Genomic DNA, 21,520 nt, shown 5'->3' with positions numbered 1-21,520 from the left:
TATTAATCCAGGAGAAGAGAAAGCCCATCAGATTTCCTTTCAGAGATAAAAGTGTAGAGAAAATATACAAATTTCAGAGCTTTTAATCCAGGATTTAAAAGTTTTAAAAACTTGTTGAAGAAAAGGAAAAGTAAAGAAAGGCACTGATACTCAAGGCATTCAAGTCAGAGAGATAAGGAAAAGAAAGCTTTATTATTATTTCAAACTACACCTCCTTGTCAAGATGGACCTTAGGCATAAACAGAGTAAGGAGCTGCCTGTTTTATGTATTTTATTTCATACTGGTTATAGTATATTGTCAGGGATCACCAAGCAAGAAGCACTAGCCCCAAAATATAAAGTTCATCTTCTCTTTGATGCCTAAAAGTCTTTTAACAGAGCATTGCCTTTTAAAAAAATTCAGAATTAGAGAGAAGATATAAAGAAAATTTTCGCCAGATTTAAAACTCTACAATGCAAAAAAGGAAGTAAATTATCAGACTTTCAGAGCATTTTGTGGAAATGAGTTTTAGTATGGAGGAAAGATTAGGATTTTGCTGAGTACATCAGGTGGGAAGGAGAAATAAATGTGCTCATGAAGGGAAAAAAAAAGGAGTCAATGTACCAAAATGAAACTTTTACCCTTTCAAAGTTTTGTCCAGGGCTGACCTGCTTTCTCTCTCTTCCCACCACCAACCTTGGAATCTTGAAGGATGAAAAACTTAATATAAGCCAAAAAGGCATGTTAGCTGCTGAAGGAAATCAGTAGAGTCTAGATAACTTTAAGAGCCTTCTTCCATGCAGTCAAAACCCACACTGTGCCCTTATTCCTTTAGTTTATTAAAGTTAGTGAGTCCTCCTAATCAATCCTAACAAAAAAAAAGCCAAAAACCCTAATTGATATTAGGTTATGTTAGAAACACCAGAGTATCTAAAACATAGGGGAAGGACACTGAAAAACTAAGGAACATCCAGAGGAAGGTAACAAAGATAGTGGAGGCCTTGACACCTGCAATAATAAGAAAATCAATTCAAGGGACTAGGGATGTTATTGAACCTGAAGAAGAAAAGACCCAGAGTCCACATAATAGTTTTCTTTGGATATCTAAAAGGCTATATGGAAGAAGAACCTCTCTTTTTCAGTTTAGCCCCAGAGAGTAGAACTAGGGATATCTGATAAAAATTGTGAAGACATGAATATTTATTGTATAGAAAAAAAACATCCAAATAATCTGAACTATCCAAATAGAGAATGAAACAGTAATTTTCCCATGACAGGAAGTCTTCAAGCAGAGACTGGATAATCATTTGTTGGGGACATTCTGGGGGAGATGCTTATTGGAGTCCCAATCGACCACGGTGACCCCTTTCATCCAGAAAACTTTGAGAATCTCTGAAATCTCCTGAAGGCAGTATATGGGCACCTGCTAAGATACTCAAACCCTGTTTCACAGGTTCTGAGATTTATGGCCAAAAGGAACCATCTAATTCAAACCCTTCATTTTTGCAGCCAGAGGTCACTGTATCCCAGAGAGGTTAAATAAATTTGCTCAAAGTCACCCAGATAATAAGCAGCACAACCAGGATAGGAATCCAGGTCTTTTGGTACCAAATCCTGTATTCCTTTCCAGCATATCAGGCTGCTCTTCCAAAGTGCTGCTCGTGCATGGGATGGAAAGGTTTTTGCGTGCATTTGATTCAGAGAAATGTAGATTATTACCAGGATGCTGTGGAAGGATGCAGTCTTGCATGCTACAGGGTCCTTTTTCTTCCTCTTCTCCTTGGAATGGGAAGCCCGCAGCCCTAGGAGAGGTGGGGGATCAGAGAGAAAGAAGCAGCCTTGTGCATTAGGATACAGGTTCATTTGGGAAATGCAAATGGTTCTTGTTATTTTGTCCCTCTCCCAGAATGTGCTGGGAGCAATAACTGGCTGGCTCGCCCAGCCTGTCACAACAGGAGCTGCTCACTTGGAAATAGGCAAAAGCCTGACACACAACAGGTGTATATATATATAGTAACCTTGCTGAAGGCTCTGCGCCGTGCAGGCTTTGTCACACAGTGCCCCCCAGTGGTGAAGGAGGGAGCCACGCAGAGGGATGCAGGAGGCTCTGAGCAGAGGGACTGCATTGCATCTGGAGACTGTTTGGGCTTCTGCTCTTTGAGCTTGTGCCTTCTCTCTGAATGCCTGGAATACTCGCCAAAGAGCTCAGAAAGGATGTCAGCCCTCAGTGACTTAGAGTGCCTAAGAATAAAGCAAAACTCGAAATGTTCTGAGGGCAGAGCTGTAGATGTTTAGATACATACATACACATGTGTGTAATTATTTGTGTATGTAGAATTTATTTACATATAATATGTGTATATATTGGAAACAGACATTTCGGGAAATGAGGATGGTGTAGGAATAAAAGACAGCAATATACATATATGCTCACATTATTTATATATAATGTGTATGTTTGTATATATGTATGTATTCATGCATATATACAGATAAGTATCTACACACATGTTATATGTGTTTTAATTTTTGTTCCTATGTCACCTTTATTTTCCAGCGTATCTGTTCCCCTTTACACACTCATAAAGTCATCCCTCATAACAAAGAATTTTTAAAAATGCTAAAAGCAATTCAGAAAAATCAATTGAGCAATTCTAACAGTATCTACAATAGTCCATGATATTCCAAAACCATAGTTCCCTTTCCTCTTTCCTTTTCAATCCCTGCAAAGAAAGGAGGGAGGTACTATTCTTATATCTTTTATTCCTGCTAAACTTGATCGCTATAATTATAGTGTTCCTTGTTGATTTTTTGGTATTATTTTCATATATATTATTGTTGAGGTCAACATTCATTGTTTTCTTGGGTCTTTTTACTTTGGGAAAGGGGAGGAAGAAAGGAAGGGAAGGAAAGAAAGAAGGAAAATGAGAAGGGAAGAAGAAAGAGAAGGGGGAAAAGAAGGAAAAGGAACATATTTATATAGTGCCCACTATATGCCAGGCACATGCATAAGGAAAGAAGAGCACATAAGCTCTTTGCAAATATTATCTCATTTCATCAGTTCCTATAACTTCATCAGTTCCTATAAGCCTTCCCAAGCATGGCATTCTGACATATGATATCTGCTTTTATCCTTTACCCTTCTCAGATTTTTAGAGATGAATCTACAATTCCTTCCTTGTAGGTTCCTTCTGCTCCCTGACCTTCATGTTCTTGTCCTGGGCAATTCTCATCCATCAGATTGCAGAATTTAAAACTGATCGAAGATCTGTGGAGGGCCTCCTAGTCAAACCCCCAATAAAATGACTGCTCAGAAAAATGAAGCACAAAGAAGTAAAAAGTGAATCATTTTGAGGTCACTAGGTAGAATGTGACAAAGACATCATTCTAAGTAAAGTTCATGACTAAATATTGTTTTTCCATCTTTAGAAGTGCTATTTGTACTTGATTATAGTTTAGAAAAATGCCTCTTTTTCTCTACATGGCAATAAAAAAGGTAAATATAATAGAAAAACACAATGTTCCCACTCAGTAACTAACAAATACTGTGGAAAATGAATGAATGAAATAAAAACCCAATTACTCAGGGCTTAAGATGTGCTAGGCACTATGCTAAGCACTGGGGATACATAGACAGAAAACAAGACAACCTTCCTTCAAGATGCTTGCATTCTAATAGTAGGAGATGACATATAGATGAGGGACCAGTATTGGTTCTAGGAAGTCACAGGAATGATGATTAGCACCATGGGGCAAAAAAAACAAAACAAGCTTGCATACTTCTGGGGCATTGATTCTCCTCCCCTTCCCTTATATACCCCTATTGATCTACTATCCTACTCTTTATGTTTTATGTATTCCTTAGACAGTTTAGAAACAGTTTTCAACCTCTGCAATCTTGATAGTCTCTCAACATCCATGAAATCAGGGGCACATCGAGACAAAGTAGAAGGAACTTCATATTCTGATGACTATTAACATATATTCATTAAGTCGATGTCTTCCTGAACATTGGCTGTTATACCTGATATAGAGCTGTATACATAGCAATTGCTCAATAAAAATCACTTTATGGTGAGGTTTGATAAACTTACATGTTTTCTTAAGAATGTAAATAGACTTAACATTTATAGTAGGCTCTATTTCTTCCTCTGCAGCCCCTCTATGGCAGAATTTGACCAAGTTAGTAATTATGCCATTCATAGTTTTGAATGATTTCACTCTTTCTACATAGTATTGGTTTGTAGAGCCTAATGAATTCCACCGTCTTCCTCTGACAATGCTCATGACAGTTCCCATCATTTTTGCCAAAAGTGAATGAGGCAAGGGACTATTGGGAACTGGGACTACTTGTGATGAGCAACAGAAGGTCTATACCAATGGGAGACTTACATGGATATACCCCTGTCAGAATGATCTCTCTCATAGCTAGATCTGGTTACATTATTCTTCTGCTAAAAAATCTTACTTTCCATTGCCTCTAAGTAAAGTTTCAAACCCAGCATTCAAGACTTTTTAAATTATTGAATACCAGTGCTTACTAAACTCTAAAGTCTATCTTTCTCTGCCCCTCCAAATACCAAATACCTATAACTAGACTGTACATTCATCTCCTCTTACTTGCTAAATTTTACCCATCATTTAAAATTGCCACCTCTTCCATGAAGCTTTCCCAGATGCTGCTTGGTGGTAGGTAGTAGCCTTCTTCCTCAAAGCAATTTTTTTGGTTCTATTGTGCTTTTCCTCTTAATGATAATTTATTTTGGCACTTAAAATTTTATCATGTAATTTTGTGGATTATGGTTATTTTTTTATCTTATTCCAGAAAGCTACTACTGTACCTTATCAAAAAAAATTCATTTCCCTGGCGACCAGCCACAGCACTATATAATCACCCAACAAGTATTCATTAAGTAACAATTAATTCATTAATTATATTAATTAATTAATATGTTGGGCACTTTGCTAGGTTTTTGGGGATACAAAATCCAAAGTTAGAAGCTTTTTGCCCTCAGTAAAGTTAAGTTCTAGCAAAGAAAACAATAGATAAAAGGTGTTTTAGGGTAAGGAGGGCAATAATTGGGGGAGAACCAGAGAAGTCTTCATTTAAAGAGGCCCGTGAATTATTCTAAGAGTTGGAGGAGAGGAGGAAGATCATTCCAGGTATGATGAACATCTTGGCAATGATGTACAGATGTGTAATGGAGTGCTATGTTTAAGGAGCAAGAAGAAGTCCGGTTGGACTGAACTATACCATGTATGAAAGGTTGTAACTTGTCATTGAGATTAAAATGGTGGCTTTAAAAAAGAGACCAAAGATAGGATGTAAAGAGATTTAAATGCCAAATGAAAGAGTTTCTATTTAATTTTAGAGGCAATGAGATTGATTAAGGAAGTGGTATAGTCAGTTCTGCATATTAGGAAAACCACTTTAGCAGCTATATGGAGGAAAGATGAGTATGGAGCAAGGTTTGAGCCAGGAAAACCAGGTAAGAGACTGCTGTAATAATATGGATGAAGTAGATGTTCAACAAATTATTATCATAACCTAATGTTTTAAAGTTTAGAATTTGGGCAGTTAGGTGGGACAGAATGCTGGGCCTGGAGTTCAGAGACTTGGAATTAAAATCTGGCCTCAGTCACTTATTGGCTGTGTGACCCTGGATAAGTCACTTATCCCTATTTGCTTCAGTTATCTATAAAATGAGATGGAGAAAGAAATGTTAAACCATTTTAGGATCTTTGCCAAGAAGACCCCACATGAAGTCATGAAGAGTCAGACAGATTGAAAATTTAGAAATATTAATTTAAAGTTTAGAAATATTTTATTCTACAACTGTCAGAGATAGTTTATATATGTGTGTGTGTATATATATATATATATATATATATATATATATATATATATATATATATATATATATACACTAATCTAGAAAACTGTGGTGCAAAGTTATCAGGTGACTTGACTAGTATCACACAGCTAGCAAATGTCTAAGTTAGGACTGACATCCAGATTCAATGCTGTACCAATGTCCCATGTTGACTTGCTACTATAGTCATTCATTTTATTGCCCTTTAAAGGACAAACTTACCCAAGTGGATAGGATACTTCTTTGGGGGTTAAAAAGGCAAACACATGTGGATACAGGGTTTTAGTTCACTAGTCATGGAGCAATACTTTAAATTTTCCATTCTATATAGGTCAGTGACCACAGGAGGTGAACCGCTTAGGAATTCAACACAAGCAGTCCAGTTTTATCTTCCTGATGTCATAGGAAGTATTGCTGATGATTCATCAGGTGGAACATTTCCCTCTGAGTCAGAAATTAACTCTGGGTCTTGCCCAGTGTTTGGAGGGCACAAGGCTGTTGTTGGCTAGGTCTTGCTCTAGTGCAGGGGTCCTTAACCCTTTGGGAGTTGTAGATTGCTTTGGCAATCCCATGGAATCTTCAGAATTATGTTTTTAAATGCAAGAAATTTTTTTAAAATCATGGAATTATCAAGAAAACCAATTATTTTGAAATGCAATTATAAAAAAATTTAAGTTCATAGAACTCAGTTAAGTATTGGTTTTTGAACACAAAAGAGGTCTTCCTGACCACAGAGATAGGGCTATGTTGCTAAGAAACTCTTCTCTCCTGGAAAACTTTAAAAATAAGATAATGCCAATTTTCATTTCCCTTAGGGTAGATTAGGGGCAACTAAGGGATAGAAAATTGGGCAGGATTATTTTGTTATTCCCTGTTCAAAGGGCGAGGATTTTATACATGAAGTACAGTAGTGACCTGTTTCCTAAGCAAAGGCTTGTTAATTCTGGGATCTTAGCCAAATCCAATTGGATAATTCCATTTTACTCAGTCATCCCATGGAGCAGCTGCAAAGTCAGTCAACATGTAATCATAGGATCATGGAATCTTCCAAAGTAGAAGGGACTGTCAGAAGAATTTTTGATGAATGGAAAATGTGGAGAGTTCAGGATCTGCAGATGGCTGAACTGGAGTCTACAATGGGATTAAAAAAAAAACAAATAGATATTTAAAATTAATAAATATTTAAATCTACATTCCAGCCACTATGATGGACACTAGGGATATAAAGACAAGGAAAAAAAATTCTCCTTGCCTCAAGGTGTGTATAATCTAATCTATTGGTACCAGAGATTTAGGGATGAAGATGAACAGAAGCCCAAATGACTTGCCTAAATCATGTAAGTAGTGATAGAGTTGGGACTGAGCTCAAATCTTTTAGGTTCCAGAAATGGCACTCTTGCCAATACACAACCCATCTTGGATCCCAGAACTTGAGAATATTACATTCTAATTGAGATGGCAAACACAAGTGAATATGGCTGAAGATTGCATGGAAAGGAAATCTATAAAGCAAAGCCAGTTTTTTTGTTTTGGCTTGCTGATTAAAATGTCTGGACCATCTTGCTAATATCCTATTATACTCATCTGCCCCAATCCTGGATGAGTGAGTAAAATAATAATGCATTTCGGTACACACATACACACATATACGCATACACACCTACCTGTAGTTCAGCGGAGAAAGTGGATTTAGTAAAGATTTTATAGCATACAATAATGCCGAACCCTCTCCTGTTGGTCTCTAGCCAAGCTGTCTCAGTGGCAATACGATGCATGTTTTATGTAAGGGTTTTGAATCTGCTGCAGGAACCTGGCTTTTCATGTCTCAGTCTAGACAGATGCATGATTGAATGAAAGATTCATCCAAACCCTATGTAACAATGGCCATCTGGAAAGTAGCCAGCCCCTCATTTAGTAAATTGCTCCTTTTAAATGCAGCTGCTGTGTCTCAGCCTTTACACTACCAAGAAATATCAGAAGGCTTGCCTTCCCTCATTTATCTGAGCTGTTCCTCTCAATCTGCCTAGTAACTTCGAAAGACAGTTATTGTATGACAAGGCACTTGACCTTCCTGATTTCTAAGCCAAGGAGAAGTATCCATCTTTCTCTGGCTTGTCTTTTCTTCACAAGCAAGGACACCTTGTTAGCGGCTTGTCGTCCACTCCAGGGGGCTGAGATTTGGAAGAATCACATCAAGCTTTCCAGAACCTAAATCAACCAGCATCCATCTTAAATGTTACTGGTTAGAGACACTGTCAAAGGTGAGGATGAGGTGGCAAGTCTTGCTGGATCAGCCTGTTGCCAGCGCATCTGCCTCCTGGCTTCCTGCAAGTTCCAGATAAAAATCCCCCCAGGAAGCCTAACCTAATCCCTCTTAACTACGGTGCCTTACCCCTACTGATTGCTTCCTATTTATTTGTGCATAGTGGTCTCTCTTAGACCACCATGGGCTCCTTAAAGGCAGGAATTGTCTTTTGCCTCTGTGTATTCCTGGCACTGTGCCTGGCACAGAGTAGGCAATTAAAAATCCTCGTTGGCTCACTGATTGACTTTTCCCTGTTCCACGCTGTCATGAATGATGTGGTCTGGCTGTTTGGTGCTTTTCTCCATCAGGAAAGTCCTACTGGAGCGCCTTAAGATGAGTTGAATAAAGACTGATAGCCAAATGATTATAGGGTGACAATAAGTTTCCAATCTCTAGCCCTAGTTAATCCTTTGTAAAAGGAAATGAAAAAATGGCCAAGACCTCCTCAGGACCGGCAACATGCTGGCTCACCTCAGCCATTTCTTAAGCACCACGTACCATGAACTATCTCTGCCCTCGGGGAGCTTACGGGGGAATATGGGGAGGAATACAACAAACGCGTGGCTGATTAAATACACAATATAGACAAAATTATGTGGGGGACACAAGTACTCCCAGAGATGGTGTGAGGAAAAACCTCATGTAGGAGGCATTTAAGTAGAACTTTGTAGCAAGCTGGATGTTCTTTGAAGAGGCAGAGGTGATGTGGTAAGGCGTTCCAGGGGTTGGGTAAAGTGAAAGAACCTGGGAACAAGCATGAAATCATAGAATATAAATTCTGGAACCTGGGGTGGACTGGAGTCAGCTCTAATTAGGGTGGTTAGGTTTTTAGGAAAATGGGCAAAGTCTACAAGTTAGGGCTTGACTTATTCTCTTGATTTTCTAGACTTAAGATATCCAGAGAGAAAATATTTAACATACAGATTAAATTTAAAAATAAGCTGTGGGTATTTTTCCTTCCTTATTTTGGCACTTAAAATTTTACCATATAATGTTGTGGATTATGGTTATTTTTTTTTTGTTTTAGTCTTGTCCCAGAAAGCAGCAACTGTACCTTATCAAAAGAAATTTCATTTCCCTTACGACTAGCCACAACACTCTGTAATCACTCAACAAGTATTAATTAATCTAATATGCTAGGTTTTGGGGGATACAAAATCCAAAGTTAGAATCTTTTTGCCCTCAATACTAAGGACCTATAGGACCTTAGAGAACATCTAGTTTAATCCCCTTGTTTTACTGACCTGTATATGATTACTGACCTATATATGTAGCATTTCATTTACAAAATACTTTTACAAATATTATTTCATTTGTTCCTCACAACAATTTTATGAGGTGAGCACTATAGGTATTTTTATCCCAATTTTACAGATTAGAAAACAGATTGAAAGTAAGTCTTTTGCATTAGATCAGTTGGCTTTTAAGTGTAAGAAATGAGATTTACATTCAGGTCTCCTTGAACTTCAAATCTGGTGTTTTTCATTTAAATTCATTACTTTGTAATAAATGTCTGAGGCTGGAATTGAACTCAGGTCTTCTTGACTCGAGGGCCAGTGGTCTATCCGCTAAGCCAGTTAGCTGACCTCAAGGAATTTACACTCTAATGAATTTTTAAATATTGAAGTACATAAAGTCAAGTGATTATTATTATATTTTTATAGTTCAAAGAAGAGAAGTCATCCTGTCGGTGGGATAGACAGGGAATGCTATGGAGGGAGATGGACTTTCAGTTGGATCCTAATAGCTGCCTAACCTGGCACGTAATAAGTGCTATATAAATGTCATTTATAATTATTATTGTAATGATATCCTTATTATCTTGTGATTTTATCAACTGAGTAGGGTGAGGAATCAAAGTCTTCTTCTCCTAATAATAGCTAAAATTTATAAAGTGCTTTAAGGTTCCCAAAGCCCTTTACATATATTATTTTATCTGATACTCAAAGCAATCCTGGGAGATAGATGCTATTATTATCCCTGTCTTATAATAAAGGAAACTGAAGCAAACAGAGATTAAGCAGGTTGCCCAGGGTCACACAGCTAGTGTCTGAGGCCAGATTTGAATTTTGGTCTAGAAAGACCAAAGTCAAGCATGCTAGTGAACCCCAGAAGAATATATGAAATCAATCATTCCACGCTCATTAAGCATCCTACACTACGTTCCAGGCACTATGCTAATTGCTTTAGAAATCAATCAATAAACATTTATTAGGTGCCCACTGTAGATATACCTCAGAGTTATTGCGGGTTTGGTTCCAGACTTCTGCAATAAAACAAATATCTCAATAAAGTGAGTCATGTGAAACTTTGGCCTCCCAATGCATATAAAAGTTATGTCTACTTTATACTATAGTCTATTAAGTATGCAATAGCATTATGTCTAAACTAACAATGAACCTACCTTAATTAAAAATAATACTTCAAAATGCTTCATTGCTAAAAATAAATGAATCTTTTTTTGTTGGCAGAAGGTCTTGTCTTGATGTTGCTGGCTGCTGATTGATAAGGAATAGTGGTTGTTGAAGGCTGGGTAGCTGTAACAATTTAAAAAAAATAAGATAATAATGAAGTCTATCCCATCAATTAATTCTTCCTTTTACTTGAACACTTAAAAGGCCATTATAAGGTTATTTATTGACACAATTTCAGTATTATTCTGTCTCAGGGAATAAGGAGGTCCAAAGAGAGGGAGAGACACAGGAAGTGGTTCAGTCAGAACACATACAACATTTATTACTGTCTTGTGAGTACAGTTTGTGATGCCTCAGAAGAATTACAGTAGTGACACTAAAGATCCCTGATCACAGATGACCATAACAGATATAATATAATGAAAAAAGTTTGAAATATTGTGAGAATTACCAAAATGTGACACACAGATACATTGTGAGCACTTGTTGTTGGGAAAATGGTACTGACAGATTTTCTCCAATGCAGAGCTGCCACAAACCTTCAATTTATAAAAAATTAAATATCAGCAAAGCATGATAAAGTGAGGCACCATAAAATAAAATCTGCCTGTGTACTCCAGGCACTGTGCTAAACCCTGGGGATGCAAAAAGCGAGAAAAGATGGTCCTGCCCTGAAGGAGCTTACAACCTAATGAATTATTAAATATTGAAGTATATAAGGCCAAGTGATGATGGTGTTTATTATTACAATTCAAAGAAGGGAAATCATTCTGTCTGTGAGACAGGCAGGGAATGCTGGGGGGAGATGGACTTTTAATTGGATCTTAATCTGAGTAGATGGAATAAAGAGTGGGAGACATTTCAGGGGGAGATAAAAGCAGGAGCTTTTATAGTTAATATAATATAATTATTAATAATAATAATAAGAGCAGGGAATTCTTATAATTAACATGTATGAGCAGAAGAGGGAAGTGAAAAAGTAGTGTGCATACCCATTGATACCCATCTATAGAAAAGATTTTAGGGGGAAAGGAGGGATGGAATAGCAAGAGAAAACAACAAAATAGGTTAGATGGAGCCAATTCATAGAAAGCCTTGGATACCAAGCTAAGGAGTTTGGAGTTGACCCAGTTGGCAACTGGGAGTCACCATGCTTAAGCAGGATAATGACATAATGAAAGCAATGTTTTAGGAAGATTTATCTGGCATCAATGTAAAACTGGAAGCTTCAAGACTAGTTAGGAGGTTGTGGCAGGAATTCAGACATAACGTAATGAAAGTCTGTACCAAGGTGGAAATAGAGAATTCTGAATGAAGCTGGAGAATTTGTTCTGCTTTGGATGAGACTTGATGACTGGGCAAGGGTGATGGAGAGAGGAAAAAAGGTTAACAATTTAGCAAGCCAAGAGAATTGTGCTATTCACACAAATAAGAAAGGTTGGAAAGGGAGCTGGCTTGGTAGAGATGAAATAGCTTGGTTTAAGATGTTATGAATCTGACATGATCTTGGGATATCTAAATGAAGATGTCTTACTTGCAGTTGGAATTACCAAACTAGAAGTCAGTGCCAACAGAAGCAGAGGTGTCTTGTCCAATAGTTTTGTTTGTCATTTGCCTGATGTTCCCTTCTATTCTCCTCACCTTCTCCATTCCCACTCACTCAAAATTAACACAAGTTCCAGAGTCAGAGAATTTTCTAGTTTCTGATCCTAGGTTCTGAGGGGAGAGTTCTCTCTTCTACCTTTGCCCTGTCTCATAGCTTAAAGCCTTTTTTTGGAGCAAGGGGCCAGAGGAGGAATGGCTGACTGCTAAGGGCCCAGTGACCAGAGTTATGAGGATCATGGAGGCTCTCTGTAACAGTCATAACAGATAAAGCTGGAAATAAAATGATAGAGAAGATCAGATAGAAATGTTTCATTTCTTTATACACTCTGAGACACTCTTGATAAATTTTAAATCTTAAATTTTAAAATATCTCAAATTATTTTTTTAATTTAAATTAATTTCATTATATATAATAGATATTAAATTTATTTAAATTTAAATTAAAATTAAAAAAAGAATAACACGCTTTATTTTCATTTAAAACAAATTTAAAATGTTTCATTTAATAAGGGCACAGGTGGATAGAAAGAACTGACTTCAAATGTAGGAGATCTTGACTAGTCTAGTTTCATTTTTGAGCATATTAGCTGTGTGACACTGGGCAAGTCATTCAACTTCTCAGTACCTAATTTCAGTGATTGTCAAATTTTTGGATTCTTGAGATCCCTTTATACTCTTAAAAATTATTGAGGATGTCTACTCCCCAAAATGAATTTTATAATAGCATTTTATTTTTCAAAATATATGTAAATAAACCTTGTAAAATTTTGTGTTCCATATTTTTCCCTCCCTCTCCCTCCCCTAGACAGCAAGTAATCTAATATGGGTTAAGCATGTGCAATTCTTCTAAACATATTTCCACATTTATCATGCTGCACAAGAAAAATCAGTTCAAAAAGGGAAAAAATGAGAGGAAAAAAACAAGTAAGCAAATAACAACAAAAAAGGTGAAAATACTATGTTTTGATCAACATTCAGTCCCCATAGTCCTCTCTCTGGATGTACATGGCTCTCTCCATCACAAATCTATTGTGATTGATCTAAATCACCTCATTATTGAAAAGAGTAAAGTTCATTACATCATCACAGTTGATCATCACATAATCTTGCTGTTGTGTACAATAAAGAATTTTTGTTAGTATGGGTTATATCTTTCAATATTTACTTTATTAGGAATGAAAATGTTTTTGTATTTTTATGAAAGTCATTTTGATCTCATGGATTCCCTGATAAGGTCTTGGCAATCCTAAGGGCTTTCAGACTATGCTTTATGAACCATTGCTCTAGATAGCTCTCTGAGAATATCAAGTGCCAAGAAGGAGGGGATTCTTGACCTCTGGTTTCTTAAATCTACTGTCATGCTTCAATCCCTGTCCTGTTTACTCAATATTTCAATGAATTGATTGTCATGAATATTCCTTTTGTACTGTGTGAGTCCAGTCAGTCAGTCAGTGAGCAAGAAATCTAATTATTATAAACCAGGTCCTATTATGGGCAAGAAATACAAAGAAAAACAAAAACATGGTCCCTGTTCTTACATTCTAATGGAGGAGACAATGTGCAAATTTGTATAGGATGCATATAGTATAAATTGAAGGTATTCTCAGAGAGAAGCATTATTGGGCCTCAGGAAACCAAGAAAGGCTTCCTATGGAAGGAAAGCACTGAAGGTATACCAGATATTCAAAGGTATTAATGAGGAGGAAGGATGTTTTAAATAAGAGACATGATAGGGCAGATAGGTGGTGCAGTGGATAGAACACTGGGCTTGAAATAAAGAGGATTCAATCTTCATGAGTTCAAATCTGCCTTCAGACATTTGTTAGTGTGTGACTCTGGGAAAGTCTACAGGAAACCTTCCCTTAATTAACAGAGACAGGCAGAGACTGTCATATACTTCTTTTTATATTCCCCCTTCTTAGCATAGTGCCTGGCACAGAGTAGGTACTTAATAAATGTTAAATTGATTGGTAGCCATATTGCAGAGGGCTTTAAGTATCATCTCTCTGGCTACTAAGCTATGCTTCCTCTCATATTACCTCAGTTTGGCAACAATAGAAATGTAACATCTGGAGCATCATTGTTAAACTTTTTTGTATTGTAGATCCCCTTTGCAGAATAATATTTTTAAACATATAAAATAAAAATATGTAGCATTGTAAAAGAAACCAAACATTGCAAATAGCCAAAAAAATAAATCATAAATCTAGAGCTAGAGCTAAGAAGTTCATAGATCTGGTGCCACATTATGGGTATTGTATCCAATTATATTTAAAAGGGACATTGATAAGCCACACTGGTACCCAAAGAACATTACAGAACCCAGAGAAAATCCTTCACCATGTTAGAGAGAAAATCCTCCACCATTTCTCGAAATCATTAATTTGTCCAGCAAGTGTTGAACTGTATCAAAAGAGGGAACTTTCTTACTGGAAGTTCCATATGTAAATGAAACCTCAGGTCTGCACCAAAACCCATGTCATGTTAGCTTTTTGCAGAATGTCTTCATGATATTAATTCATACTTTCAACCCACTATAAGTCCTGGGTCCTTTTCAAAACAAGCAGGCAAGCAAACAAACTAATAAATAGCTTTATTTAGCAATATATTCAACCTGTGCAGTCGATCCATTTCATCATGAGGATGGAAGATCAGTGGATTTCTTAGGTTCACTCACTAACCTTAGAGAGAAGAATTTCAGGGAGTAGGGCAGAGGCTGCATCCAAGGGGTTAAGGAGAGAGTGTGTGGGGAAAAACCAACCTGATGTTGTAGACAGAGGAAGTTTAGTTGAAAAGGGAGGATACATAATAAGGCATTTGGGAAGGGTGGGAAAATCAAATAACTAAAAAAACATTTTTTAAAGTTAAGAGTATTTTTCCAAATGAAACTCTAATGACCTAAAAATCCAACTAACCCAAAGATGCATGTTTTTCTCTGAGGTAGTTAAATGCCCAGGTAGTATCTAAAGTCATAAAATGTTAGCACTGAAAGGGACCTTGGGGTGTATTTGGTCCCTCATTTAATCAATGAAAATCTGAGTGCCTTCAAAACTAAGTTACTTACCCAGGATCACACAGGTAATAGTGAATCAAGATATCATAGTATAATAGACAGAAAACTGGATTTGGAGTCAGGAAGGACTGAATTCAAATCCTGTTTTAGTCATCTAGATTCTAGACAAGTCACTTGACTTATCTCAGTTTCATTGCCTATAAAGTGGATACAACTATAACATCTATCTTATAGGTTGTTTTAAGGATTAAAGGAAAGAAGGAAGTAGGCATTTGTTAAACACCTGTTATGTGCTTAATGCTAAGCTAAATGCTTAACAAATATTATTTTATTTGATCCTCATGGCAACTCTGTGAGATAGGGGCTGGGATTGTTCCCATTTTACAGCAAGGGAAACGAAGGCAGAGATTAAATGACTTGCCCAAAGTCATACAGCTAATAAGTGTTTGGAGTCAGATTTGAAGCCAGTTCTTTATCTTGTTCTTGTTCTCCTTTTTTCTCCTTTCCCTTCTTCTTTCTCTTTTCTTCCACTCTTTCTCTTTCTGCTCCTCCTCCTTTTTCTTTCTTCTTCTTCCTCTTCCTATTGTTACTTAGCAGCAGATTCAGGACTAGGACCAGGCCCTATACCTCACAGTCCAGGCCTTATATTGCTATATCTTTCACAAAAAAAAAAAAAAAAACCTTAATGACCAGAGTAACAATGTTTTCTCAAGTGCTATGTTAATGAATGTATCCAGCTAAATTTCCTGTTTCCATTCTTACCACCAACTGAGAAATTGTAAATCTGCCTGATGTTGAATCCATGAGTGTACAAAAATCAGTGCTTGAGTTTTTATTTTCTATCTAACTGACATCAAAGACAACAAAAAACCTTTCAAGGAGAAGAGACATATTTTATAGGCACTCAGGATGGTTGAATCCAGAAACTAAATCAGAAGAATTTATTCCATGCTTTCCTAAGGGATAAAAGGCTTTGTTTATTTTTTTTAAATCAGTGATGAAATAAAAGGATCTCTCAGTTGGGAAGCAGAGGCCTTGGCTCTGTGTGAAGTTGATACAGATAGATACCTTTCTAGGTCTCAGTTTTCTTATCTGTAGCATAAAGAGATTGGGCTTTATAAACTTTGAATGTCTCTCCCATTCTAAATCTATGATCCTATCATACCAAGATAGTGTGGTATGCTGAAGAATAATTAAAATCTATCCTCAGACACTACAGGATTTACAGGCAAGTCTTTTTGTTGAGTTTCCATTTCCACTCCAATAAAAATCTAGTTAATGATACCCCCTATAGGATTATCATGAGGCTCAAATGAAAGTGTGCATGAAAATTAAAGCACTGTGTAAATGTCAGTTATTATTATTATTATTTATCATATAACTATCTGTAAGGCATGTTTTTTCCTATGTGTCAGGTATAGCCCAAAGTAGGCTTTTGTGGGAGAACAGGTTGGAGAAGAAATCATGCCTCTAACCTGCTTACTATCAAGTCTAGTTTTTATGCCTCATTTAACCCCTAGATCCAGAAAAACAGCAGTTTGTTTTGTCCAAGTTTATCTCCTGCCCAAGGTTACAGAAGCGTCACTTCTCCCAAGTTCCCACATTTCTTTTAGGTAGGGAAAACAAGTGAAAAAAACGATCCTGTGCCTTTAGAAACTGGGAGAAATATTGTTTGTTACTACTGTTAAGACAAAATGAGCTTTGGGTGAACAGGAAATAAAAGGCTCCAGTTACTTTCTGTCCCCTGAAGTCTGTGTTTTTTTTCTCCTTCCTGTCTTGCAGGGATGTGTGAACATTCTGTTTTTGGCTTCTGTAGGAGAGCTATTAAGGTAAATATTGAAGCTTAAATAGAATTTGGGAATGAGAGAAATATTTCATTTTGAGAAAGGATAGAATCTCTTTTTTATGTATCTATTGCCAGAGAAGAGAAGATCTATCTGCCAAGCAACTACTTTTTAAATAGTTTTCATCTTGAATTGACTATTCATAATTATCCCTTAATTTTCTGTATTTACCATTGTTCTCCAGCTCTTTGTTTCACTACTCTGGTCTTTGCCTGCAGTAACCTTCCTCAGAGAGGATTATGGTGCCGATTTTACCAAGGAAACCTAAATGAGATGTAGAACAAATTATTTGAAAAATTACAACCAAATTTGAAACAATTGAGGTCATTTTCATCCCCCCTTCCCCTGCCAATGACAAGCATGACAATATTAACCTGCCAAACAGGGGGAAAAGGGAGGGGCTGTATGTTTTCTTGGATATTTCTATTTATGTCACTCAGACTTGAAGTCCAGGAGTTCTCTGCATCCTCTACCTCACCTCAGTCCAAAGGCCAGTGGATTTTTCCTTCATGGCATTTTCCTTTCTGTTCCTTACTTTCTGTGCCCTGGGCCACCACCTAAGCTTAAGCCTTCACTCTGTCATGTTTCCTGCTCCATTCCATTCTGCTTATCTCAGGCAAATAATTCAACCATACTCTGCTCAAAATTTCCAGTGATTCCCCATCATCTTCCCCAAAATTCAGTCTCCTGACTTGGAATACAATGTTCTAGACAAGCTCATACAAAATGCCTTTTCTAACTTTTTCTCCTACTCTCCTGGCTTTTTCTCTTCTCCAACCAGAATAATCTACCCCCAAACCTACAAATATGCTTTGAAATTTCCTTTCTTCTTGTGCATACCATTCCCCATCTGGAAACACTTTCTTGCCTTAACCTACCTATCAACTTCCTAACCATTCTTCCATACCTAGCTTAAACTTCATCTCTTTAATAAAGCTTTCCTGTGTCATAATAACTAAAAGCAATCCTTCTCCCTTCTAAATTTGAATGGCTCTTATTCACCTATTACACATTGCCTCGCATTTAGTTATCTGTGTATATTCCTCATCTCTCTAACAATATTATTAGCTTCTGGAAGGCAGAAACCATGTCTTGAACTTCTTTTCAGTCCCACATTGTCGAACATAATGGCTTGGACATGGTAGGCATCAGAACATATTTATTGAATGAATAAATCAGGGAGTGAGTGAGTGATCTTTGGACAAAGAGAGAAGAAATATGGCTACTAGACTAGATTCTGACATTAATTGTGGCTATTTATATATATATATATATATTTACATACATAAACACACACACATATATATAAGATACATACACACATTTCTATATACATATATGCATTTGTAAATATACATATATAAGTAGAGCTTGAATGACTTGATTGATATAGATACATATTCTTATTCACTTTGAAGGTATAATTAAATCGTGTTTTTTCAAGAATTCTTTGGAGAGTGTAAAGCACAAGTGCAAAGTAATACTAGTGATTTCACTCACTATCAATAGAAGGAAATGTATTAGGTTTACGATAAGAAGAGAGGCATATTAGTACAGCAACTAAGAAACCAACAAGAGCATTGTCACATTAGCAAAACCAAGAACAGAACATATTGCTATTTTATGTACCCATCTTTAAAAAATGGAAGATTATTTCTTGGAAAATAAGGGGTAGGTAAGGAAATAAAACATTTCTGAGTTTTAGTTTTAAACATGACTAAATAACATTTTGTTCAGTCTCCTCTACAACCTCCCCTTCAAGCCTTTGAAATCAGTCCATCATGGAAATTTAAAGTTTTGCTTAAAGGAACATTTAAATACCCTAGAAAATAAGCATGATTATATTGAGCAACCTTTTCACCTGGATTGATGCACTCACATTGGGATCCCTTCTTATGAGATTTGGCTTTTTTACATTAGCTTTTTTTCTCTTCCCTTTTGGAATATGACTCAAGCTAATTGGAAATGAATATAGGAGGCACTGGAAGGCTCAGCAAATGAAAGGGATGTGTGAGTGGCCCTCATTCATCAGAAAGCCCTTTGGAGAACCTGGGCTGTCACATGGACTCAGGCAGGAAATTTAACCTCTCTCTGCTTCTCCTCTTTTGTAAACTTAGGATCAAAATACTGACAGCATGCTGCAGAGGTGCCAAGGAGACTTAATTATTAATGAAGAATACCAAAGGCTTACATTTGATATAAAACTTGATTTGCCTGCCATGTCTGCTTGACAGGAAGGTACCAAATAGCTTTGAATTAGCAATGCTATTGACTTCAAAACTGCTTGTAGAAGTTAGGTATGATCTCTGTGGGAAAGCTTTTATTTTAATAGAGAAGAAAACCTTCTGCATGATTCCCCGGTGGAGGAAATATATTGAAATTTTAGTCAATGTTGAAATACTTCATATTTCAGAGGTCATCATAGGAAGATAGGTTATGGTTCTCAGCTCCCTCACCAACCTCTATACTCTCTTGCTTATCTACAACATACAGAGAGTACTAACAAATTTCTAGGCATGAAACTTTCATTTTTGTTCAGCAATGAAGAGAGAGATCACAATTGACAAATTCCTAATTCCTACTTTAGTAATCTTGATCATTCTAAACTACTGTCTGCCTTGGTAAAAATCTCTTTGCCCCAGTACCTTTCTTGAAACTCTCAGTCTTGGAGAACTCAAGTCTAGACCTTCCCAGTCCTAATCCTGTGTTTCTTTCTCACCATTTCATCTGGACTTCTTAATCAAGTGTAAAAAATTTCCCTTTATCAAAGACCTCTAGGTAGGATCTCAGAGGCCATGTAGTCCAATCCTTTAATTCTATATTAGAAACAACTGAGGCCCAGAAAATATAAATGATCTTTTCAGTAGTAAGATATAAACCCAGATTCTTGAATTCTGACTCCATGTGTTCTTTTCATCCAACCAAGCAGCTTTTCCTTCATTCTTGATATTTCCTTCTGACATTTCTTCCATCTTTTGGTTCTCATTAGGTAATAGTTTCCTTCTGAAGTTACTTCATCCTTTAACAACCCCTTCAGTAATGATGCAGGACCACTTTACCCCCTTAGACTATTGGTTAAGAACCCTTGATCTAGAACTGGAACAGATGGTAGAGATCATCTGAACTAACCCTCTAGCTTTATTTTTTTGAAGGCCACACAATATTTTTCAAGTTTTAAAACTTTATTGAATTTGTGGAGGTACTCTACATTATTACAACTTAATTGTACAGTGCTCTGCAAAGTAGCACATAAAGCATTTCAGAGAAGGCAAAAATTAACAAAAAAAAACCCCTTCCTTACAAAGTCCAAAGACAGATAAAAGATAATAAAACATATTAAAAAATCTAAGACTGCTTGTAACCCCCTAGCTTTAAAGACATATAACCAGACAGCCATAGAGATGAGGTGATTATTGGTTTAAAGTCATTCATAGAACATGTATCAAAAATAGAATTTAAACCTATGTCCACTGACTCCAAATCATGATCTTTTCACCTTGTCATGTCAGCACTCACATTCTGAAAATGGAAGCAAATGCCATGAGCATAATTCTGATAATTGGACACCTTTCATCCTTCTTCTGAGAGAAGGTAAACACATGTCAAGATTTTTTTTTAAAATAATAGCTTATTTTCAAAATATATGCAAAGATAGTTTTCAACATTCATCCTTGCAAAACTTTGTGTTCCAAATTTTTTCTCCCTCTCTTCCCCCACCTCTTCCCTTAGACATCAAGTAATCCAGTATATATGTTAAATATGTGCAATTCTTCTATACATAGTTTCATAATTATCATGCTACACAAGAAAAATCAGATCAAAAAGGGGAAAAATAAGAAAGAAAACAAAAAGCAAGCAAGCAACAACAAAAAGGTGAAAATACTATGTTGTGATTCACATTCAGTTCCCATAATCCTCTTTTGGGATGCAGTCTTCTCTCCATCACAAGTCTATTGGAATTAGCCTGAATTATCTCATTGTTGATAAGAGCCACAACCCTCAGAATTGATCATCACATAATCTTCTTGTTGCTTTGTACAATGTTCCCTTGGTTCTATTCACTTCACTTAGCATCAGTTCATGTAAGGCTCTCCAGGCCTCTCTGAAATCATCCTGCTGGTTGTTTCTTACAGAACAATAATATTCCATAATATTCATATACCACAATTTATTCAGCCATTATCCAATTGATGGGCATTCACTCAGTTTCCAGTTTCTAGCCACTACAAAAAAGGACTGCCACAAACATTTTTGCACATGTAGATGTTACTCTTTGAGATATAGGCCCAGTAGAGACACTGCTGGATCAAAGGGTATCCACAGTTTTATAGCCTTTTGGTCATAGTTCCAAATTGCTCTCCAGAATGGTTGGATCATTTCACAACTCCATCAACTTGTATTAGTGTCCCAATTTCCCCACATTCCCTCCAACATTCATCATTATGTCAAGAAGTTTTTTTAATAGTCATACTCTTCTTGATATTTT

The 21,520-nt window shown here is 36.6% G+C and overlaps 1 protein-coding gene across 1 annotated transcript in view; it reads left to right on the top strand.

Moving 5' to 3' along the window:
* Positions 1–16,975: 16,975 nt before the first annotated feature.
* The window catches only part of LOC141559696 (cilia- and flagella-associated protein 337-like), a 99,189-nt gene continuing 94,644 nt past the window's right edge, over positions 16,976–21,520 (top strand). The window contains exon 1 of the mRNA XM_074297430.1: positions 16,976–17,019. The gene's annotated coding sequence lies outside the window, so the exon portion shown is untranslated. The remainder of the gene's footprint in view (positions 17,020–21,520) is intronic.

Source organism: Sminthopsis crassicaudata, chromosome 3, assembly GCF_048593235.1.
Source record: "Sminthopsis crassicaudata isolate SCR6 chromosome 3, ASM4859323v1, whole genome shotgun sequence".
NCBI classification, from domain to species: Eukaryota; Metazoa; Chordata; class Mammalia; order Dasyuromorphia; family Dasyuridae; genus Sminthopsis; species Sminthopsis crassicaudata.
The sequence above is the reverse complement of the archived record's forward strand: the minus strand, read 5'-3'. Positions and strand labels throughout refer to the sequence as shown.